The sequence below is a fragment of the Cupressus sempervirens genome, chromosome 8 (assembly GCF_028749045.1).
Source record: "Cupressus sempervirens isolate cs-2001-9-10 chromosome 8, ASM2874904v1, whole genome shotgun sequence".
Lineage (NCBI taxonomy): Eukaryota > Viridiplantae > Streptophyta > Pinopsida > Cupressales > Cupressaceae > Cupressus > Cupressus sempervirens.
This window is the reverse complement of record NC_143125.1, coordinates 378,503,875-378,522,585: the sequence shown is the minus strand read 5'-3', so window position 1 is coordinate 378,522,585 and position 18,711 is coordinate 378,503,875.

Sequence of the window (18,711 nt, the reverse complement as noted above, 5' to 3'; positions counted from 1 at the left end):
GGCAAGCCTTCCAAAGAGGGTTAGAAAATAATGGTCAGCACACACAAGATGTTAGGATGAGCTAAAAACCACAACACAAACTTCTTCTCTCAATAACTTTTCCAAATAAGGTGTGCTCCAATGAATGGAAACCTTCAACACAAAAATTTAAAAGGAGGATTAGTAACCAAGCTTTGATACCATGTAAGAAATGATAAGATAGAGCAAGAAAAGAAAAGAAATCTAAGTAAGTTAAGTGTGAAATAATGTTACCATGAGATAAGAAAAATCTAAGAGCATACAACAAGATAGTTCAACAATGGAGACAAGGATTTGAAAGGGGAAAGAAAAGAAAACCCCTTGTGAGTATTATGAATGTAGGAAAATGCCAAGAGAGAGAGAGAGAGACAGAGAGAGAGAGAGAAAGTGGTGGAGTAAAAATAGCTCAATACAATAACATCAAAATGATGTGTAGAGAAGAAATAGAAAGGAGCATCTCTTTTAAAGAGATGAGAGAGGAGTTGCATGTGTTCGCATGTGTAACTCCAATTTCTATGAATGCCACATTCATAATAGGTGTGTGCAAAGTGTCAAGATCCTCTTAAGGAGGATAAACTAAATTCCTTAATAAAGGAATTATAAAATGAGTTGTCCTCACATGTGGACTAAAGGACAAGTAAATGACATGTCCTCCACATGTGTACAATAGGAAAAACTACATTTAGGGATCCTTGGAATATCCCAATTAAATACATCCAAGTGAAGATTAATATTTCTAACAAAGAGTTACTACAACAATTCAAAAAACTTTCCAAACAAGTTGAGGCATTGGGAGTCCAAAAGAAATAGGCTCTATATAAAGAAAGGGACTTACGTCCTAATCCATTTGATAAAATTTTGTATATGACTCTATTCTCAAAATACTTTGAGGTACCTAGATTCAAAAAATACCAAGGAAAATACAACCCCATTGATCACATCATGGAATTTTATGTGTTAGAAATAGATAATACTAAGAGTGGGGGTGAATTAGTATTTTCAATCTTTTTACCTACAACTAAATTTTATTAATTATTTTTCCATATGCATATGAAAAATAACCAATAGTTCTAAAAAAAATAAACAACCAAACAAGAAGAGAACACATAACACCATATTTTGTTAACTAGGGAAGCCCTGGCTAAGGAAAAAACTAGTGGGGATGGAACCCACAAGATGATTTACTATATAAAGAATCTAGTTAAAGATATTGACCCTGTTAGGAGTCTATGAAGAATGTATACTATCTCAAGTCCCTATTAGGATAATAGGCCTTGTTAGAAGCCTCAACTCTATTAGGAGTTGCTTCAACCTTGTTAGGATTTGATAGATCATATACAAATGTGTACAAGAAGAGCCCACTACCCTAACATGCAATTATACAATAAGTTCTTCAAGAGAATAAGTATACATACAATACTAGATCACTTGTTGTACTTCACAAATCTTCTAATTGTAAATTCTTCATACAAAGAGTGACTACACACATATCAATCTACATCATATCTTGCATAACCTTGCTTGACATCATAAATCATAACAACACATTCACTTGTCATTTATATTTCACAACATTTGCATTACTTTGCAATTACTGGTTACCCATGTATTTCACAATATCACATTGCACACTAACTTCTCAAATGAAGTTCTTTACTTATACTAAACATATTTGTAAAATCTTCCTTATTTGTCTCACATATCATTCTTAGATTCAACTCATCAAGAATTAATAATAAAAAAATTATTCAAGTCATTTAACACATTCTGCTGGCATGGTCTATTCTGCACTGTATCATCACTACATCACTATTTCCTTCATAACTTGAACTCAGTTAGCTGTATAGACATGTGCACTAGTATACATCATTATTGTGATGTCATTCAACTTTAGTTAATTGCGTAAGTGAATATTCAAAGGGAATATTTTCTATCATCAAATTTTTCATGTTGTTATAACACTATCTAATACTTAGAAAATTTTATTTCACAAGTAAACATAACCAAAGGGCTTGTCCCTTTGGTGAAATGGTAGGGCTTCTTGCTTGTAGGGCCTACAACCAAGGTTTAAGTCCCCACAGGGCCATTCTCTACTGTGGATCTTAATTGAGAATTTTTTTCCATTGACCCTTGGTGAAATAGTGGGGCTTCTTGCTTGTAGTGCTTATAGCCAAGGGTTAATAAAATTTTAAGTTCTAAAAAATGGAAAGTGAGAGTGGTGGGAGCAGAGGGAGTGGGAGCTTTCAAATTTTGAATCCTTGCAAGGGTAGGATCTCCTTAGATGGCCAATTTTGGATCCCTGGCCTGGAACACAGACAACAAGATGGAGGTAGACTAGTAGATCTTGGCACAAGAGATCGATCATAAATCATGGAGGGGGGCCCAGCTATCCATCCCAAGGAAGTGGCTAAGATTCCTTTGGTTCCCAAAGAAAACAAGCTAGGAACTACAAAATGGTCTTCATTATTTGAGGTAAAACCTTTAGGTAAGTACTCTTTCTTGCCTGTTAAAACTATCCAAGATTCTATGAAAGGTTCTTGCACAATTGCTATTTCGAATGAGATAGTGGATCACAACATACGGGCTATGGCTTCTACTTTAGTTGGAAGATTTTTGGGACCTAGACCAAACATTGATGATGTCAAGTTGTTCATAAAACAAAAATGGGCTCTCAAAGGTCAAGTCTCAGTCATGTCTATGGCAAAAGGATTCTTGTCTTTTGACTTTGCATGCTTGGAAGACCTTTCCAACATTCTATGTGAAGGGCAATGGGCCTTTGGTCACTCTACTCTTGTGCTTTAGAAGTGGTCATCCAGTATGAGCTTGAATGATTCTTTCTTTGTTCAAGCTCCTATGTAGGTCAGACTGCTAGAATTGTTGTTAGAATACTGGAATGAGGACATCTTTGTGGGGATCATGATGACCTTCGAGGAACTACTCTCAATGGATCTAATCTCTACCTCTAAATGTCATCTCAATTATGCTTGCATATGCATTGGGGTGAGTGAAGGAATAGACATGCTTGAGTTTATTGCTCTTCACTCTAAACTAGGGGTGCACAACCAGAAAATCATTTACGAAACTATCCCCTTTGCATGCTTCCTTTGTCTGAAGGCTGGTCATAAGGCCTACCAGTGTCCCAGTGTGGCAAAGAAGATGCCCACGAAACCAATCATCTCTGACAAAGCCAAGAAGCAATCATCCTACCCTTTCGGTAAGGGTAAGATGAAGTTGTTCTAGAGGTACAAAATTTCTATGGCATAGGGGAGGAAGGCCATCAGTCAGAAGGATAAAGCCTTGAAGGATATCCCTAAGAAGGGCATTCCCAAGGAGTAGACAAGTGCTACCCCCCTTGAGAAGGGTCCTACCTTGGAGATGCCAGCCTTAGCCTCGATGGAGGATCCAAAGATGTAGGTAAGTCCCCACTCCCAAGCCATGAGACCTACAGAGGAGCAAGCTCCACCTTTGGATGCAACAAAGTAGCTTAGTTATACAATGGAGCAAGCTCCACTTTTGGAAGCAACTGAGAAGCTTAGTTTGGGGTAGGAAGCCTCAGCCCAGATTATTCCAAAAGCAAAGGAGAGCCAGGATAAGATTCTTTCCCAAAAGCTCACTAATGCCTCGACCCCTTTTGGGACAAAGGGGGGAGAACCTTCTGTTCCCAAAGTGCTGGAGGCCAAGCTCCATCTTCTCATTAAAAACATGGATCCAGACCAGATCGCCCAGTGGGAAGGTCAATTAGAAAGTAGTGCGATGGTAAGCCTAGATGACTAGTGCATGGTAAAGAAGAAAAAAAAGAACCAGAAGAACTAGAACAAAGTCCTACCTCCTTAATCTCTAGCGTCTACTAGAAGTAGGGTTAAAGCTAACATTGGGATAACCCCCAAGGGAGCAAGAAGAAAGAGCTCAAATCAGCTTCTACAAGAAGAAACAAAAAAGAACCTGGCAGATGGGAGCCAAAGAACCTTCAAGGATTTCTTAGGAAGTAAGAAATGAAATTCATTTCATGGAATATAAGGGGCCTCAACGGGGCTCATAAATAGGATCTAGTCATAAATATGATTAGAGACCATAGACCCAATCTTTTGATGATACAGGAAAAAAAGGGACCTAGTTAAGAGGATATCCTTCAATAAAGCTTTTAGCTATAAAGGCTCAGATTTGGAAGGTGCTTCTGGAGGAGTACTAATGTTGTATAACTCTAGGGCCTTCAAGTTATCTACTCTTTTCAGCACTCACAATGCTCTTCTGTGTGAGGTTTCTCACATCCATAGCACTGATTCCTAGCTTATCCTAAACTTGTATGCCCCCAACACCAAGAAGGAAAGAAATTGTTTTTGGGTCAAGCTTCTCAACATCCTTTCCAATTGCAATTTTAACAAAGGGATTATCATGGGGGACTTCAACTTGCCTCTCTTTGATGCTGAAAAATGGGAGGGTCTTGCCTTGGATCAGGACAGTAAGTGTGACCTTGCATTATTTATTCAGAATCTTGCCTTCTTGGATATGGGCCTTTAAGGGGGAAGTCTCACTTGGTCTAACAGGAGAGTTGGGGGAGATAGCATTCAAGTTTGCCTCCATAGAGCCCTCATATCTCCTAAGTGATTACTTTCCCATTCTTGCACATTATCCCCCCTCCCAAGGGTGGGTTCTGATCACTACCTGATTTCTCTCTCTGTTTCCCCCCTGTCTAGCAAAAGGGCCTTCCCTTTTCACTTTGAGAAAATGTGGCTTTCCCATCCACTACTGGAAGGAAAAATCTCCTCTTGGTGGAACTTTGAGGTTGATGGTACTGCTATGTACAGAGTTGCCCAGAAGTTGAAAAATGTGAAAAGGAACATTAAATCTTGGAACAAAACTAACTTTGGCAACATTTTCCAAGAGAAAGATGAGAAAACTGATCAACTCAATTCTATCTAGGAAGAAATCCAGCTCTTTGAATATAACACTCACAACAAGTAGGAGGAAAAGGAAATCCTCTCAGATTTGCATAACATAATATCTAAGGAAGAGCTTTATTGGAAACAAAGATCTAGAGTCAGTTGGTTGAAAGAAGGAGATCGTAACACTAGATTTTTTCACCTGACCACCCTTAAGCATCGAGATAAAAATAGGATATCTAATATCAAAAAGGGCTAGGTTTTGGTTTCTAAGGAAGAAGAGATAGCGAAGGAAGCTATTTGCTACTTCTCCTCTCTCCTCATAGCTGATCCCTCCCTCTTTACATCTGATCAAGAGGATATCTTTGCAGCCATCCCCCCCTACTGCAAGATCATCACAATTCCTTACTGAAAGCTATCCACACCCTGGAGGAAATTCTCCAAGCCCTCTTTTCCCTCTTGGGGGATAAAGCTCCTAGCCTAGATGGTTTCTCTACCTTCTTCTTTCATACTTATTGGAATGTGGTTAAGAAGGATGTGGTAAAGGCAGTTCAAGAATTCTTTGGAGCTAGGAATTTTCTCAAAGAACTTAATGGTACTTTTATAGTCCTCATCCTCAAGATACTTGGAGCTGACTCTTTGGACAAATTTAGGCCCATTAGCCTCTACAACTCATTCTACAAGATCATTTCCAAGGTTCTCACTTCTAGACTCCTCAGCATTCTTCCCCTGATCATCTCACCCTAGCAAACTAGCTTTGTCCCAAGCAGGTAGATCCTTGATTCCATTGTATTAAGGTAGGTAATAAGGAATGTTTCCTTCTCAAATTGGACATGTCTAAAGCTTATGATAGGGTCGACTGGAAGTTCCTCTTTGCTGTCCTTCGGGCCTTTGGTCTCGATGCTCAAGTATGCAAGCTCATCTCTCAGCTTGTGCCTTCTCCCTCTTTGTTTGTTCTGGTTAATGGTCTCCCCACTCCTTTCTTCTCCCCCTCAAGGGGTTTAAGGGAAGGTGACCCCATATCTCTAGTCCTTTTTGTCATCTTGGTGGAATGCCTGGGTAGAATCATCTAGATGAAGATCTGAGATAGGAGTTTGAAAGGTCTAAGGCCTTCTTCGGGACCCTCTACTTTCACCCACTAGAAATTTATGGATGACACTATATTGGGGGGTGAAGCCTTTGTCTGAGAGGCTAGGACTTTCAAAAGCATTCTGAACTCCTAACCAAGGGCTCAAGACAAGCTATCAATTTGGATTAGAGTTCAATTTGGATTAGAGGAAAATTTCTTGCATCCTGGGATGTGGCATTGGGTCCCTACCAATGACTTATCTTGGGCTACCTCTTGGAAGGAAACCTCTAGATTCCTTTTGGATCAGCATTATAGATAATTTCAATAGGAAACTTGCAAGTTGTAAAGGGGCCACCCTCAGTCAACCTAGCAAATTCCCTACCTATGCCCTCAGTCTTTTTAGGATTTTGATTAAGTTTGTGAAAAGAATGGAGAGGATTTAGAGGGATTTTCTCTGGATTGGGATTGATGACCACAAGAGATACCACCTAGTTGCATGGGACCTAGTTTGCCAACCCAAAAGCTAGGGTGCTCTTGGTATTAGAAAAATTTCTCACCTCAATCAATCCCTTTTAGCTAAACATCCTTGAAAAATCTTCCAAAGCACAAGTGTTTGGAGGGATATTCTAAATGAAAAATATTTGGGTAGACTATCTCTTAACTCCATACTTCAAGGGGCTGAGCTGCTAATGGGATTCCATATCTAGAATGGGATCTTGAAGGCCCTCTGCCTTGCTAAATCTAGAGCTAAATGGAAAGTTGGAATGGGAGACAAAATCCTTTTTTGGTAGGATGGATGGCTATGTCAGGAACCCTCATTAATCACCCCATATTTGGTAGGTGGGCTGATCAGTGTATTGGCAGATATAGTTTGATGGTAAGGAACTATAGAAATGGTAATGAATGACACAATCTAGTTGAACTTTCGTAGGACCTCAAGCCTTTAATGTCTTCTCTAAATGCCATCTTCATCAACTAGAATGTCAACTCTTTAGTTTGGGAAGATTCTTTAGGGGGCTTTACTCTGTGGCCACCAGCTATCTATCCCTTGTGAGTAAAGAGGAGAAACCTATCTGGGCCAAAGCCTAGATCGCTGGGCTTACGCCTAAGATAAAATTTTTCTTCTAGCTCCTCCTTCAAGATAAAATCCTTACCCAAGATAATTTAGCCAAGAGAGGCCAAATCTTACCTAATAGATGATGCCTCTGTAAGCAAGATCTGGAAACAATTAATCATCTATTCATCCACTGCCCCTTCTCCTCCATGGTGTGGAGCCATCTAACTACTAACCTAGACTTCAATTGGTGCCCTCCAGCTTGCATCCAAAATTCATTTAGTCAATGGAGAAGCCACCACCAAGGTTTGAATTCTTAGTTATTGAGCTCTTGGATCCTCCCACACTTCTACTGGGGAACTAGAAGGAGCACAACAACAAGATTTTTAGAGACAAAGAAGCCCCTAAGGTTATAATAGCTAAGAAAACTAAAAACCTTATGACAAAGAACTATGCCATAACCAGAGAAGGAGACATAAAGGTTGGAGGGAACAATAAAGCTAGGAAAGAAGACATGATCAAAAGAAGACAGGAGGCTAGTTGGTCTTTTCCTCCTGAGAACTGGCATAAAGCCAACTTTGATGGGGCAGCCAAGGGGAATCCAGGTCTAGTTGGATGTAGAGGTATCATAAGTTTGAGAGGTGGCATTTCTACTATTTCTTCCCCTATTGGCCACCAAACTGATCATCTACCTAAAGCCAATGCTGCTAGGTTTACTATTAAGTTGGCCCTGGCCTCAGGGACTGAGCAGCTGTGGCTTGAAGGTGACTCCTTAAATATAATAAACTACATTTTAGGAGTCACAAAACCCTCTTGGACCATTAAAAGCATTATTGAGGACCTAAAATTAGACTTAAGGAAATTTAAAAACTACCATGTCAACCACATTTGTCGTGAAGAAAACACGGTCACTGACTGGTTCGCCAATGAAGCAATTGCTAGCAACTCGATGATGACATGGGGAAGCAACAATAACTTTCTGACAGTGACAACTAAGCTAGTTCGAAAGGAGAAAATCCATGGCACCAACGTAACATCCTTTTAATAATGTTAGGATTTGCAAAATTGTACTTCAAAAAGGAAATTATTTGGAGTTATGCGGAACCCCCTCCGCTCCATAATCACGTGTATGGAAGACACAAGCTGAAGGAAGCCAAAAATATACCCATAAACACGCACAAAATTATTTTTTCTCTTAGCACCTTTTGCTACTCTGAACTCGACAATACTACTAGTGGTTTAGGGTTAGTTGAGCTAAAAATTGCAATGGTGGATGAAAGGATCAGAAGAGAGCCATGGGGTGAAGTGGAGAGATGGAAAGAGAAGAAGAAAGTATTGAGAAAGCTCCAGAAGGGAGGTATAACCAAATTCATAGAGAAGCTTCATGGATTTGATGCAGAGGTTACTAAAAACATGGTTGATTCCTGGCAAAATGGTAGGGTCAAAATTGATGGTGTTTCCCACCAAATCACTGAGGGTCTAATTGCAGAGGTGACTGGCTTTTCTTAGGATAGTTTGAACTTCTATAGGGACAAGAAGATGTCTGCCAACTCTGTTAATGACTTTTTCAAGGATGATAAGGAGAAAAGAAAATTGGTCAAGATTGACACCTACTATGACATTAACTCCATCAAAATTTTTTTGGAGGTATGTTCTTAGGATTATCATTGAATATGTCACTCTTGACCCCAGGTTTGATAGAATCAGGACCCATCATTTTGTTCTATTAAATCATTTTAGACACAAAGTGAAAATTTCTTTTCTTTTTTACATTTTCACCTCCATGGGAAAGAATATAGAGGGTTTTAAGAAATTTCCTATCAAAAATCTTGCCCTCCATGAGGGTCTCCTGCTTCTGATTTATGAGTTCTTGAAAACCAAAACTAGAGGTAAAACCATTGGGGATTTGGGTAGTGCCTCAGAGGACACTGCTAGTTCTAATTTTGGGGATGAGCTTGTAGTGAAATCAGATAAAATTGACACCCCGAGCAAACCTATCCCTATTACTTGTAATCCTCACATCCCTAGTAGGAAGACCCCTAGATTCTTTCCCCTATACCTCCCTCTCCTCATCCTAAGGAGGTAAAAGAGGCCAGTGATGATGATGTGGAGTCTAATATGGAGTCTAAGGAGGAGGACTTGGAGATGGGGAAGGAAACTGAAATGGAAGAAGATAAGGGGAGACAAAATGACAAGGAGGTGGTGACCCCTATGTACCCCAAGGTTAACCCCAAGTAAAGAAAAGTGAACCAGGCCCTACCCCAGGATCATCCTAGTGACCTTGTTGATGTGCCCCCCAGCCCCACCCTGCCCAATTCACCTTAGGAGGTTCCCATTTTGCCCCCAAAGGAGATGATTGAAATCATGGTTGGAAAAGGGGGGGAGGTAATCGGAAAGAACAAGAGGAGGGTTTGGAGGAACTTCTATGGGGACAAGGTCAATTTGGGTATTGTTAGAGAACATACTAAAATCAAGGTGTTGGAGGACCTTGAAAAAAGTACCCACTATGATGAGCTCGTTGACTTGGCTCTTTTGGTCATCTCTGACAATGTGCAAGAAACTGGCTTCAACTTCCTAAACAATGCAAAGAACAACCTGATTGACAACATTCATTCCATCAAGTGGCTTTTTCAAGAAATTGAGGCTCTGAAGGATAGAAGCAACCAGCCCAACAACCAAGATTCTGACAAGGACCAAGAAGCCAAAGGAAGCAAAGATCAAGTGGGGAGCCAAGAGAAAGATAGAGGCTAGGTCTCCAGTGACCATCAGGATGACAAACTCACCCAGCTTGAGCAGAAGGTCCAAAGGCTGGATTCTATCCACTAGATTATCACCAAACAAATAGTGGACACCCTTCACGCCTTGAATGAAAATATTGTCAATCTGGGGGACTATTTGACTACAACTAGCCTTGAAAGGAATTTAGAGTAGAACACAAAGCAAGGATTCAACTGGGTTGAATTTCAGAAAGAGGCCAGCGACCAAGTGAATTATTGGAACTAGATGAACACTCCTACTAGGATTCAGAAGGGTGTGGCCAGTCAAAAGGACAATGATGCTAGAGAAACCCTCCAGGCCATGGACATGGATGGACACTAACCTATTCACTTGGCTTTTCTTTTTTTGGCAGATTTTTGTTTGTTTAGTTTGTTTCATCTTGCTCTTTTTGCTGTAAAACTTTGGGTTTTAGGATCCCTGTAAAACCTATTTTACCTAATCAAAAACTAAGTTGTAAAACAAATGTTTTCATAAATGAAAACCACATAACTCACCTTATCTGATTGATTGGTCATATTGCCAATAATCTCCCCCTTTGGCATTGATGGCAACATTTTGGGAAAATTGGTTAAGTCCCAAACATGTTGTCATACCAATCAAAGTAAATAGCCATAACACAATAAAAGCATTGTATTTATGTTTTGAAAGGATTACATCCCTTATAACTCCAATTACAAAGTTATCTTGAAGAAAAAATTACTACTATACTTTGAACTATAACTATCAATTATACTTTTCCTTATTTCTCCCCCTTACAATTGCAATTTTCCATATTTCTCCCCCTTTGACATCAATGAAAAAGGTGTAAATATAAGGAAAAGAGAAAGAAATGTCAAAAATTGGTAGCTACATCAAAATTTGGAGAAACAATCACTAAAATATTCCTGAACTATGCAAGGTGTTTCTTCCAACTATCTTTCAGTGCATTAGATACACTAATTAGTGCACATAGAGCATATGTAGCTAACTCTACTACACTCAAATTTGTAGCCATAAATTTTTCATATGAGGACTTTCCTGCCAAGCATTCCTCCAACTAATTTTCTAGCAATGTTACCTATGGGGATAAGTGATCTCTCAAAAGAGTGAATCTCTTCAAAACTTTCTCTTTCTTTGTTTGAGTTTCCCTTATGTTTTCATGAAGTGTCTGCATTGTATGGTCAATGGTATCTAACTTTTGATTCTATTTCATAAAGTTTTTAGTAAGTGTCTAAAGCTCAATTACCTTCTCTTTGATTTGATCATCAAAAATTTGAAGATGGATGTATGCCAAGTATCACTTAGTATAAGCCTATTTTCCTTCTTCTATACTCTATCTTAATGCCTTAATACATACATTCAAAGTTTCTATATCATTCTTTATATATGTACACATGGTATTAAGGATTTTACATCATGGTCAATTTGCACTTGAATTGCAGCCACATTAGCAAGTGTTGTGAACTAATCATCAAAAGTTTTACACAAAATTGTTGTGCATTGTTGAATATCTATAGGTGTGTCAATAGGGCTTATTGTCTTTTCCATTCTATCCAAAACTAAAGTCAAAGTCTTTTCAATGGACTTGACTAATTTCTTCTTCTTAAGAAATTTACTCAAGGAAGATATGATATTTTGCACTTCATCTTCTTCATCTGATTGAACTACTACTATCGTGGCCACTATTGCCCTAGTAGGTGGTGTAGAGGGTGTTACTACTATAGTTGCTAAGGGCACACTTGAAGTAGCAACTTCAGTGCTAGATTAAATTTTCTTTGTAGAAGGTGCATCTTCTTCCTTTGGCTCCTGATCTTCTTCTTCATTAGATGAGCTATTATAATCCTTAATATTTCCAACAATGCTAGCACCAATATCTTTGAATGGATCCTCAGTTCTATCAATTGTCACATTGGTGTTATCTATTTGCATACCAATTGTGATATGTGGTGAATCACTTGAAATTGGTGTTCTAGTTGGTTGCTCAAAACTATAAGGTGGACTTCTTGTAGTAGGACTTGCTTCCTCTGTCTACACACACTGCTCAGACTTTAGAGGGCTTTCCTTCTTTGGTTATGCAATCATCACTGATATAGGGCTTTCCTTTTCTAGTTGTGCACTCTTCTTTGGCATAGTAGACATGTATGTGACTATAGCCATTTGATTTTCTTAATTTACTTCTTCATAATTTACTCCCACAAGGAGAATGGATCTCTTTTTATTCCTTAATAGTGGTGCTATTCCTTTCAAAATTTATGTTAACTCTTCCTCATTATTTATGGTACATACATTTTTCATCATATTAATTCTTATTTGATTTTCTTCCTCTACTCTACCTTTTTTTTTTATTAGTCTATTGTACAAGTCTTTAGGTATCTAACCTCTTATACTATCAAACCTTTTATCTTTAAGAATCATATTCCTAACTACAATATTCTCTAGTTGTCTTTTATCCATATTATTGTACAAATCATATTATTTTTTTAATTGCACAAAATTATTGTCATTAATAATTTGCATGTTGAGATTCTCTACCTTGGGTTTCCATGCCTTTCATCTAGCTGAGGTCTTTGCTTCCTGACCAACTAGCTCTATTGGTCTATCACCAGTTTCTTCTTCAGGTTCAGAAGAACTAATATGCAAGGTTCTTCTCTTCTTGCTTGGGTCACTTTTAGTTTGTTTGACTCTCTTCTTAGGAGGGGTTTTGGTCTTTTCAAGCCTTGTAGACTTCCTAGGTTTTGGTGCTTCCTTAGTCTTCACTGGATTCTTTGGGGGTTGCTAGTGCACAATTGTTGCATATAGTATAGTAGGTGCTTGTGCACTTGTCTAGACAACTGTGACCTCTTTAGTAGGTCTAGCCACTATAATGGGTGTAGGGGTCAATAGCTTAGATTGACCACTAGCCTTCATTTTCATGGCTATCGCTTTCACCTCATCAAATTCCTTTATCATTCCTGATTCATTCAAAATAGAATCAATCACTTTTCCACATTCTTAGAGTCCTTTATTATCTAACTTGGCTTAACTTCTCTCATCTTTTCAATATATGTCCCCCATCTAGGGAATTTAGAATCAACTTTGAGTGTAGGATTATCTACACATATCCTTTAATTTATTCCTCACTCATCTCATAACCAATAGGTTCAATAAACTTAACTCAAGGAACTACAACCTCTATACAAGTGAAATCTATTTCAACCATGAAGCATAGTTCATCCTTATAATTTTCCACTAGCACAGGAGGTATCCTATACCTTTGCTTCATTTTAGATTGGAAATATTTCATTATACTATCAATATCACTATCTCTGACTATTTCAAGTTTGGCTCTATATGCATGAGTGAATCCCAATTTATGATACCAGGAAACTTATTAGTTGCATAGAAGAATATGTGAGCTAGTAGGGATTCAAACCTAAAGACTATACTCCTAGACTTCTTTATTCTTGATATATTATCCAACACCTATGTTTAGATAATGTCACATAGATTAACATCTTCACCTTCTACTGCCAAGTAAATTCGATGAAGAAATCTTGCAGGTACTAAATCTATCCTAGATCCATGATTGAATTTATATCCCAAAATTTTGCAAATCAGCCTTACTCCATCATCCTAAATGTTGTTGACCTTCATCTTTTATGCCATCAAAACATGTGTTGATATTTGTCTCAACTATGTTGTGCACATTCTTAATGTTCACTAGAATGCATCCTTCATTGTTTAAACATGTGATCTTGTGAATTAGGTCATTATCAATACACATGATAGAGTATCCTAGTCATAGAAGATCATCATTTATTCTTCTCAGAATTATCCTTGTCTATTCATGATTGTTGAAGTCTGTGTAGGCTAAGTTGCTCTATGTTCTAGTTTTAGTGACAAATCATTTTTGCACATTTTCTCCAATTCCTTATGAATTTTTGTATCACCTATGCTTTCAATTTTGCAATTAATATAACCTCTTATATCCTCAACATGAAGAATATTTTTTGGAAGTTGGGAAATGCTCCAATAGGGTCATCAAACAAAGAAACAAATTGGTGTTTGTTGAAATCATAACTAGGTCTATTGCTCACATTAAAAACTTCTTGTCTTTCCATTTTTGAAAAATTATGCTCAATAAATTTAGAAAATACCTTAATTTTTCATATAAGGGTTTTCAAAAAATTCACATGTCAGTAGACCTCTTTAACACTTTAAATCTTACTTCAATCTCACATTCAAGATTTTGGACAAATAAATGATGTTTTCAAATCAATTCATGACCTTCAAATCTTTTACAATCTGTACTTTGCATCAAATGCATATCTGCCACTAGTTCTATATACTATGTATGTATAACAAATAGTATATTCTTCTTATATATCCTCATCCTAATCATATCAAGCAATGCACACTTAGCTATAGACTTTTCTCATATCTAGTACATATTCTTTCTAACACTAGTTATCAGTAACTGACACTCTGCTTCATTGAGAATGCTTAATTCTAGTAGGACTCACAAACAATAAGTGATTTTACTATCTTATCAGATACATTAGGATGAAATTCTTCCTAAACTATGTGAGAGCTTATAGCTTCTCTTTCTTTTGCAAATATTTCCTTAAATTCTTCTGTCAACTCTTTCATTTCTTCCTTCAGACTATCAACATTTCTTCTATTGTTCCTTTTGTAATTCTAATTCCTATTTAGGTTTCTTCTATCCATTTTGCAAAACTTTGTTGTTTGTCCAAAGTTATTACATAACTGACATATAGGTAAATTTCTTCTTTGTTCATTTTGCTATTCATCAGGTGCTCTACAATTCCTTGTAATGTGTCTCAGATTATTGCATCTGTAAAAAATAATATGTCTTCTTTCTCCACTCTCATTGTTGCAATATTTTCTTCTAATGCCTACATCGTTAGTGTTCCTAGACATTCTACTATTTGCATTATGACTATCAATTTTAGGTTTCTTACAATCTAATGTATAATTTCCATATCCATGACAATTATGACAATAAAACTTTGAAATATGTTTAAAAGACTTACCTTTGCAATCATCTCCAGTATGTTCATGTTCATCACACCATGCATGATATTCCTTTCTTCTATTATCCTCATCCTGATCAAATTCTTTAGATTTTTCAAAGTGAGTAACTTTCTCTTTATCTTTATATGTATCACTTATTTTTCTTATGCTGAGATCCTTTTTGACTTAAGGGTTATTAGGTTCTTTTCTCTGAATACATTTCCTGGTGGATTTTTTGAGGAAGAATCCAAGTCTAGTCTTGTCATAACTGGGTCTTTGTACAAATATTTGTTCTTCAATCTTTTCACTATTGGTATATAATTTCTCAAGTTTTTATTTGGTTTAGACCAATTCACCTTTCACAATAATGTTTTATTTTTCTAATTCTACATGTTCCAACTTGATAGGTTTCAATTTAGATGTTACCTTGTTTAACTAGGATCTTATATCTGCATTTTCAACTTTTATGTCAGATTCATTCTTTCCGCCATTTTTCTTAAGACTTAACTTGAGTTCAACTATCTTTAACTCATGTTTTAGAATGTCATTTTATTTCTTTATATCTTCAATATCATCATCACTGGCTTGCTCACAAAGTCCTTTTTGCTTCAGATCATCTATCTTGTCCTTTAGTTCACAAATGTAAGCTTTTATATCTTTGTATTTTTCTTTAAGGCCATCTCTTTCATCAGTAAGGAGATCAATCTATTCAAGAGATTCTTCAAGATTCTTCTTCAAGTGTTCCATATGCATAGCAATATTATTCAAGATGTTAAGCCTCTTCTGAATAAGTAGGCTCTAATACCAATTGTTAGAAATAGATAATACTGAGAGGGGGCTGAATCAATATTTTCAATCCTTTTACCCACAAATAAATTTTATTAATTACTTTTCCATATGCACAAGAAAGAGAATCAATAGTGCTAAAAAAAATAAACAACTAGATAAGTAGAGAACTCATAACACCATATTATGTTAACTAGGGAAATCCTAACCAAGTGAAAACCCCATGGAGATGGAACCCACAAGATTATTCACTATATAAAAAATCTAGTTAAGGATATTGACCCTATTAAGAGTATATGAAGAATGTATAGTGTCTTGAGTCCCTATTAGGAGAATAGGCCTTGATAGAAGCCTCAACCCTATTAGGAGTTGGTATATCATATACAAATGTGTGCAAGAAGAGCCCACTACCCTAACATGAAATTATAAAATAAGTTCTTCAAGAGAATAAGTATACATACAATACTAGATCACTTATTGTACTTCAAAATCTTTTGATTGTCAATTCTTCATATAAAGAGTTACTACACACATATCAATCTACATCATATCTCACATAACCTTTCTTTGCATCATAAATCATAATATCACATTCACTTGTCACTTATATTTCACAACATTCACATTACTTCACAATTACTGGTTACCCATGTATTTCACAATATCACATTGCACACTAATTTCACAAATGAAGTTCTTTACTTATACCAAACATATTGGTAAAATCTTCCTTATTTGTCATACATATCATTCTTAGAGTCGTCTCATCAATAATTAATAATAAAATAATTATTCAAGTCATTTAACACATTTTATTGACATGCTTTGTTTTGTATTGTATCATCATTGCATCAATATTTCCTTCATAACTTGAACCCAATGGTTGTACAGACATGTGCATTGGTATACATGATCAATATGATATCATTCATCTTTGATTGATTGTGCAAGAGAATATTCCAAGGGAATATTCTACTATCATCAAATTTCTCATGTTGCTATAACACTGTTTAATACTTAGACAATTTTCTTTCACAAATAAACATAACTAAGCTGTAAAAAAAATGTTACCATAAATGGAAACCACATAACTCACCTTATTTTATTGATTGGTCATATTTCCAACACTATGCCTCTTTTACCAAACTCAGTGATGAGTCCACCTCCTCATGAGACTATTCCATCATTCTCTCAGTGGATGCACACTATAATGGTATTCCAAACTTCTTGGTACCATAAAATCTTAGTCAAAACTAGCAAACAAATTCATCTCCAACTTTTCCTTTAACATTACAAATGGAGTGGCACTTTCTTATTTGTGCTCAACTAAATAGGAGACAAGAGAACTATTTATCACATTCTTATTATGTTGGAGAAACTTAGTTAGTCAATGCTCACTAAACATTCTTGAAGAGCAACAAGTTAACCTATGCATTAAAAACCTAGTCCCCAACATAACATACAAACTTAAGATCAAAATCCCAAACACCATTTCCAAGCTACCAAAACTTTCATGCACGACAAACCGTGAAGATGTCCTAGAACCAAAGATAGGAAATTCACACCCTTGGGGATACCTCTTGAGATTGCACTTCAAAAAATGATACATCTAATTAGTGAGGATCAAGTATGCATCGGGAAAGAGGTGATCAAATATCTAGTAGAAAGGTGCTAACTGAAGGATCAAGGCTAAGACATTCTAATATGTGATTTAGTGAAAATCTCTTAACCAAGTATTCCTAATAAGACTTTGTAAATTCTTTAATAGGGTGCTTAATTTATTGTAAGTTAAAGTCCTTTAACCAAATACACTTTTAGTAGGGTGGTTAAATCCTTTAACATTAAGGTAAACCTAATAGTCTTTGTGACTCTTTAACAAGGTAGACCTTTCACAAGGTAGATCATAGTTTATGGTCAAACACTTGTAACCTTCATTGGATACACTATACGATTGTAGTAGTGAAGATTTGTGGGTGTCATCCCCAACCCAATTTTACCTTCACATTGGAGGGTTTCTTGGTAACCAATATCTTGTGACATATGTGTGGAATGTTCATTTTTTTCATGCTATGGATGAATATTTTTAGTTTGGTATTTTAGTTACATGAAAATTGTGAGATGGATGTGGTGAATGTTTTTAATGGTTAAAGTCTTGAAGTACTTATTCACACCCCCCCCACCCTTTAGAGCTTACTTTTCCTATTGTATTTCCAAAACCCCTTTGTCATTAATGGAAATATAGAGGAAAGCTATCTAAGTCCATGAATATGAAATCAAACTCTATTTTTTGTTGCTACTCTCTTCTTTTTAAATCCTCTTCATCAATCAAATCTGAAAATAATAGGAAAAAATCTTCATCTGTGCTTTCTCATTCTTTCATGGATGGTATAAATTTTTCACACTTCTACCCTACTAATGTACTTCCTAATTAATATCAATATCTCATGAAAAATCCCCCCCATACATATATCTTCCACATACTATCATAATATGTTTTTCATGTGACCACCTCCTCCATTGACATCAATGAAAAAGGCATCATTATGTCAATTAACTTCTCAAAGTATTCAACTAGCTCATGTGTCCAAGACACTATTTCATACTAACTACCAAGAGTCCTTGATGATTGTTCTCAATCATAGATATGTTAGAAATATGGATTGCTAAGAGGGGGTAGTCAATCAATAATCTACATACTTTAGTTGCCAAATGGATATTATTCTTTACTTTAAACCACACATAACAAAGTAATAGCGAGTGAGAGTGGGAGAGGTTAGGGGAGAGGATGAGGTGCACCCATTAAAATTTTGAAATTGGCCCTAGGCAGGAATCTATAGGGAGGGGGAAATTGAAAACCACGATCAAAGGAGGAGAGTTTAGTAGAGTGTGGATATGCGATAGAGAATGGGGATGGGGATCCACATGACAATGGCAAAGGACCAGACAAGCTAGTTCTGACACCCAAGGTGGATAGGTTAGGGAATCTTCTAGAGAGGAAATGGTCTTCCCTTTTTGGTGTCAAACCATCTGGTAAGTCTTCTTTCCCTCTAATCAAGATCTCGTCTAGTTTGGAAAAGGGGTCATGTGTGATTGTTATTTCGAATGAGCTTGTTGATCATAGTATTGCTTCTATG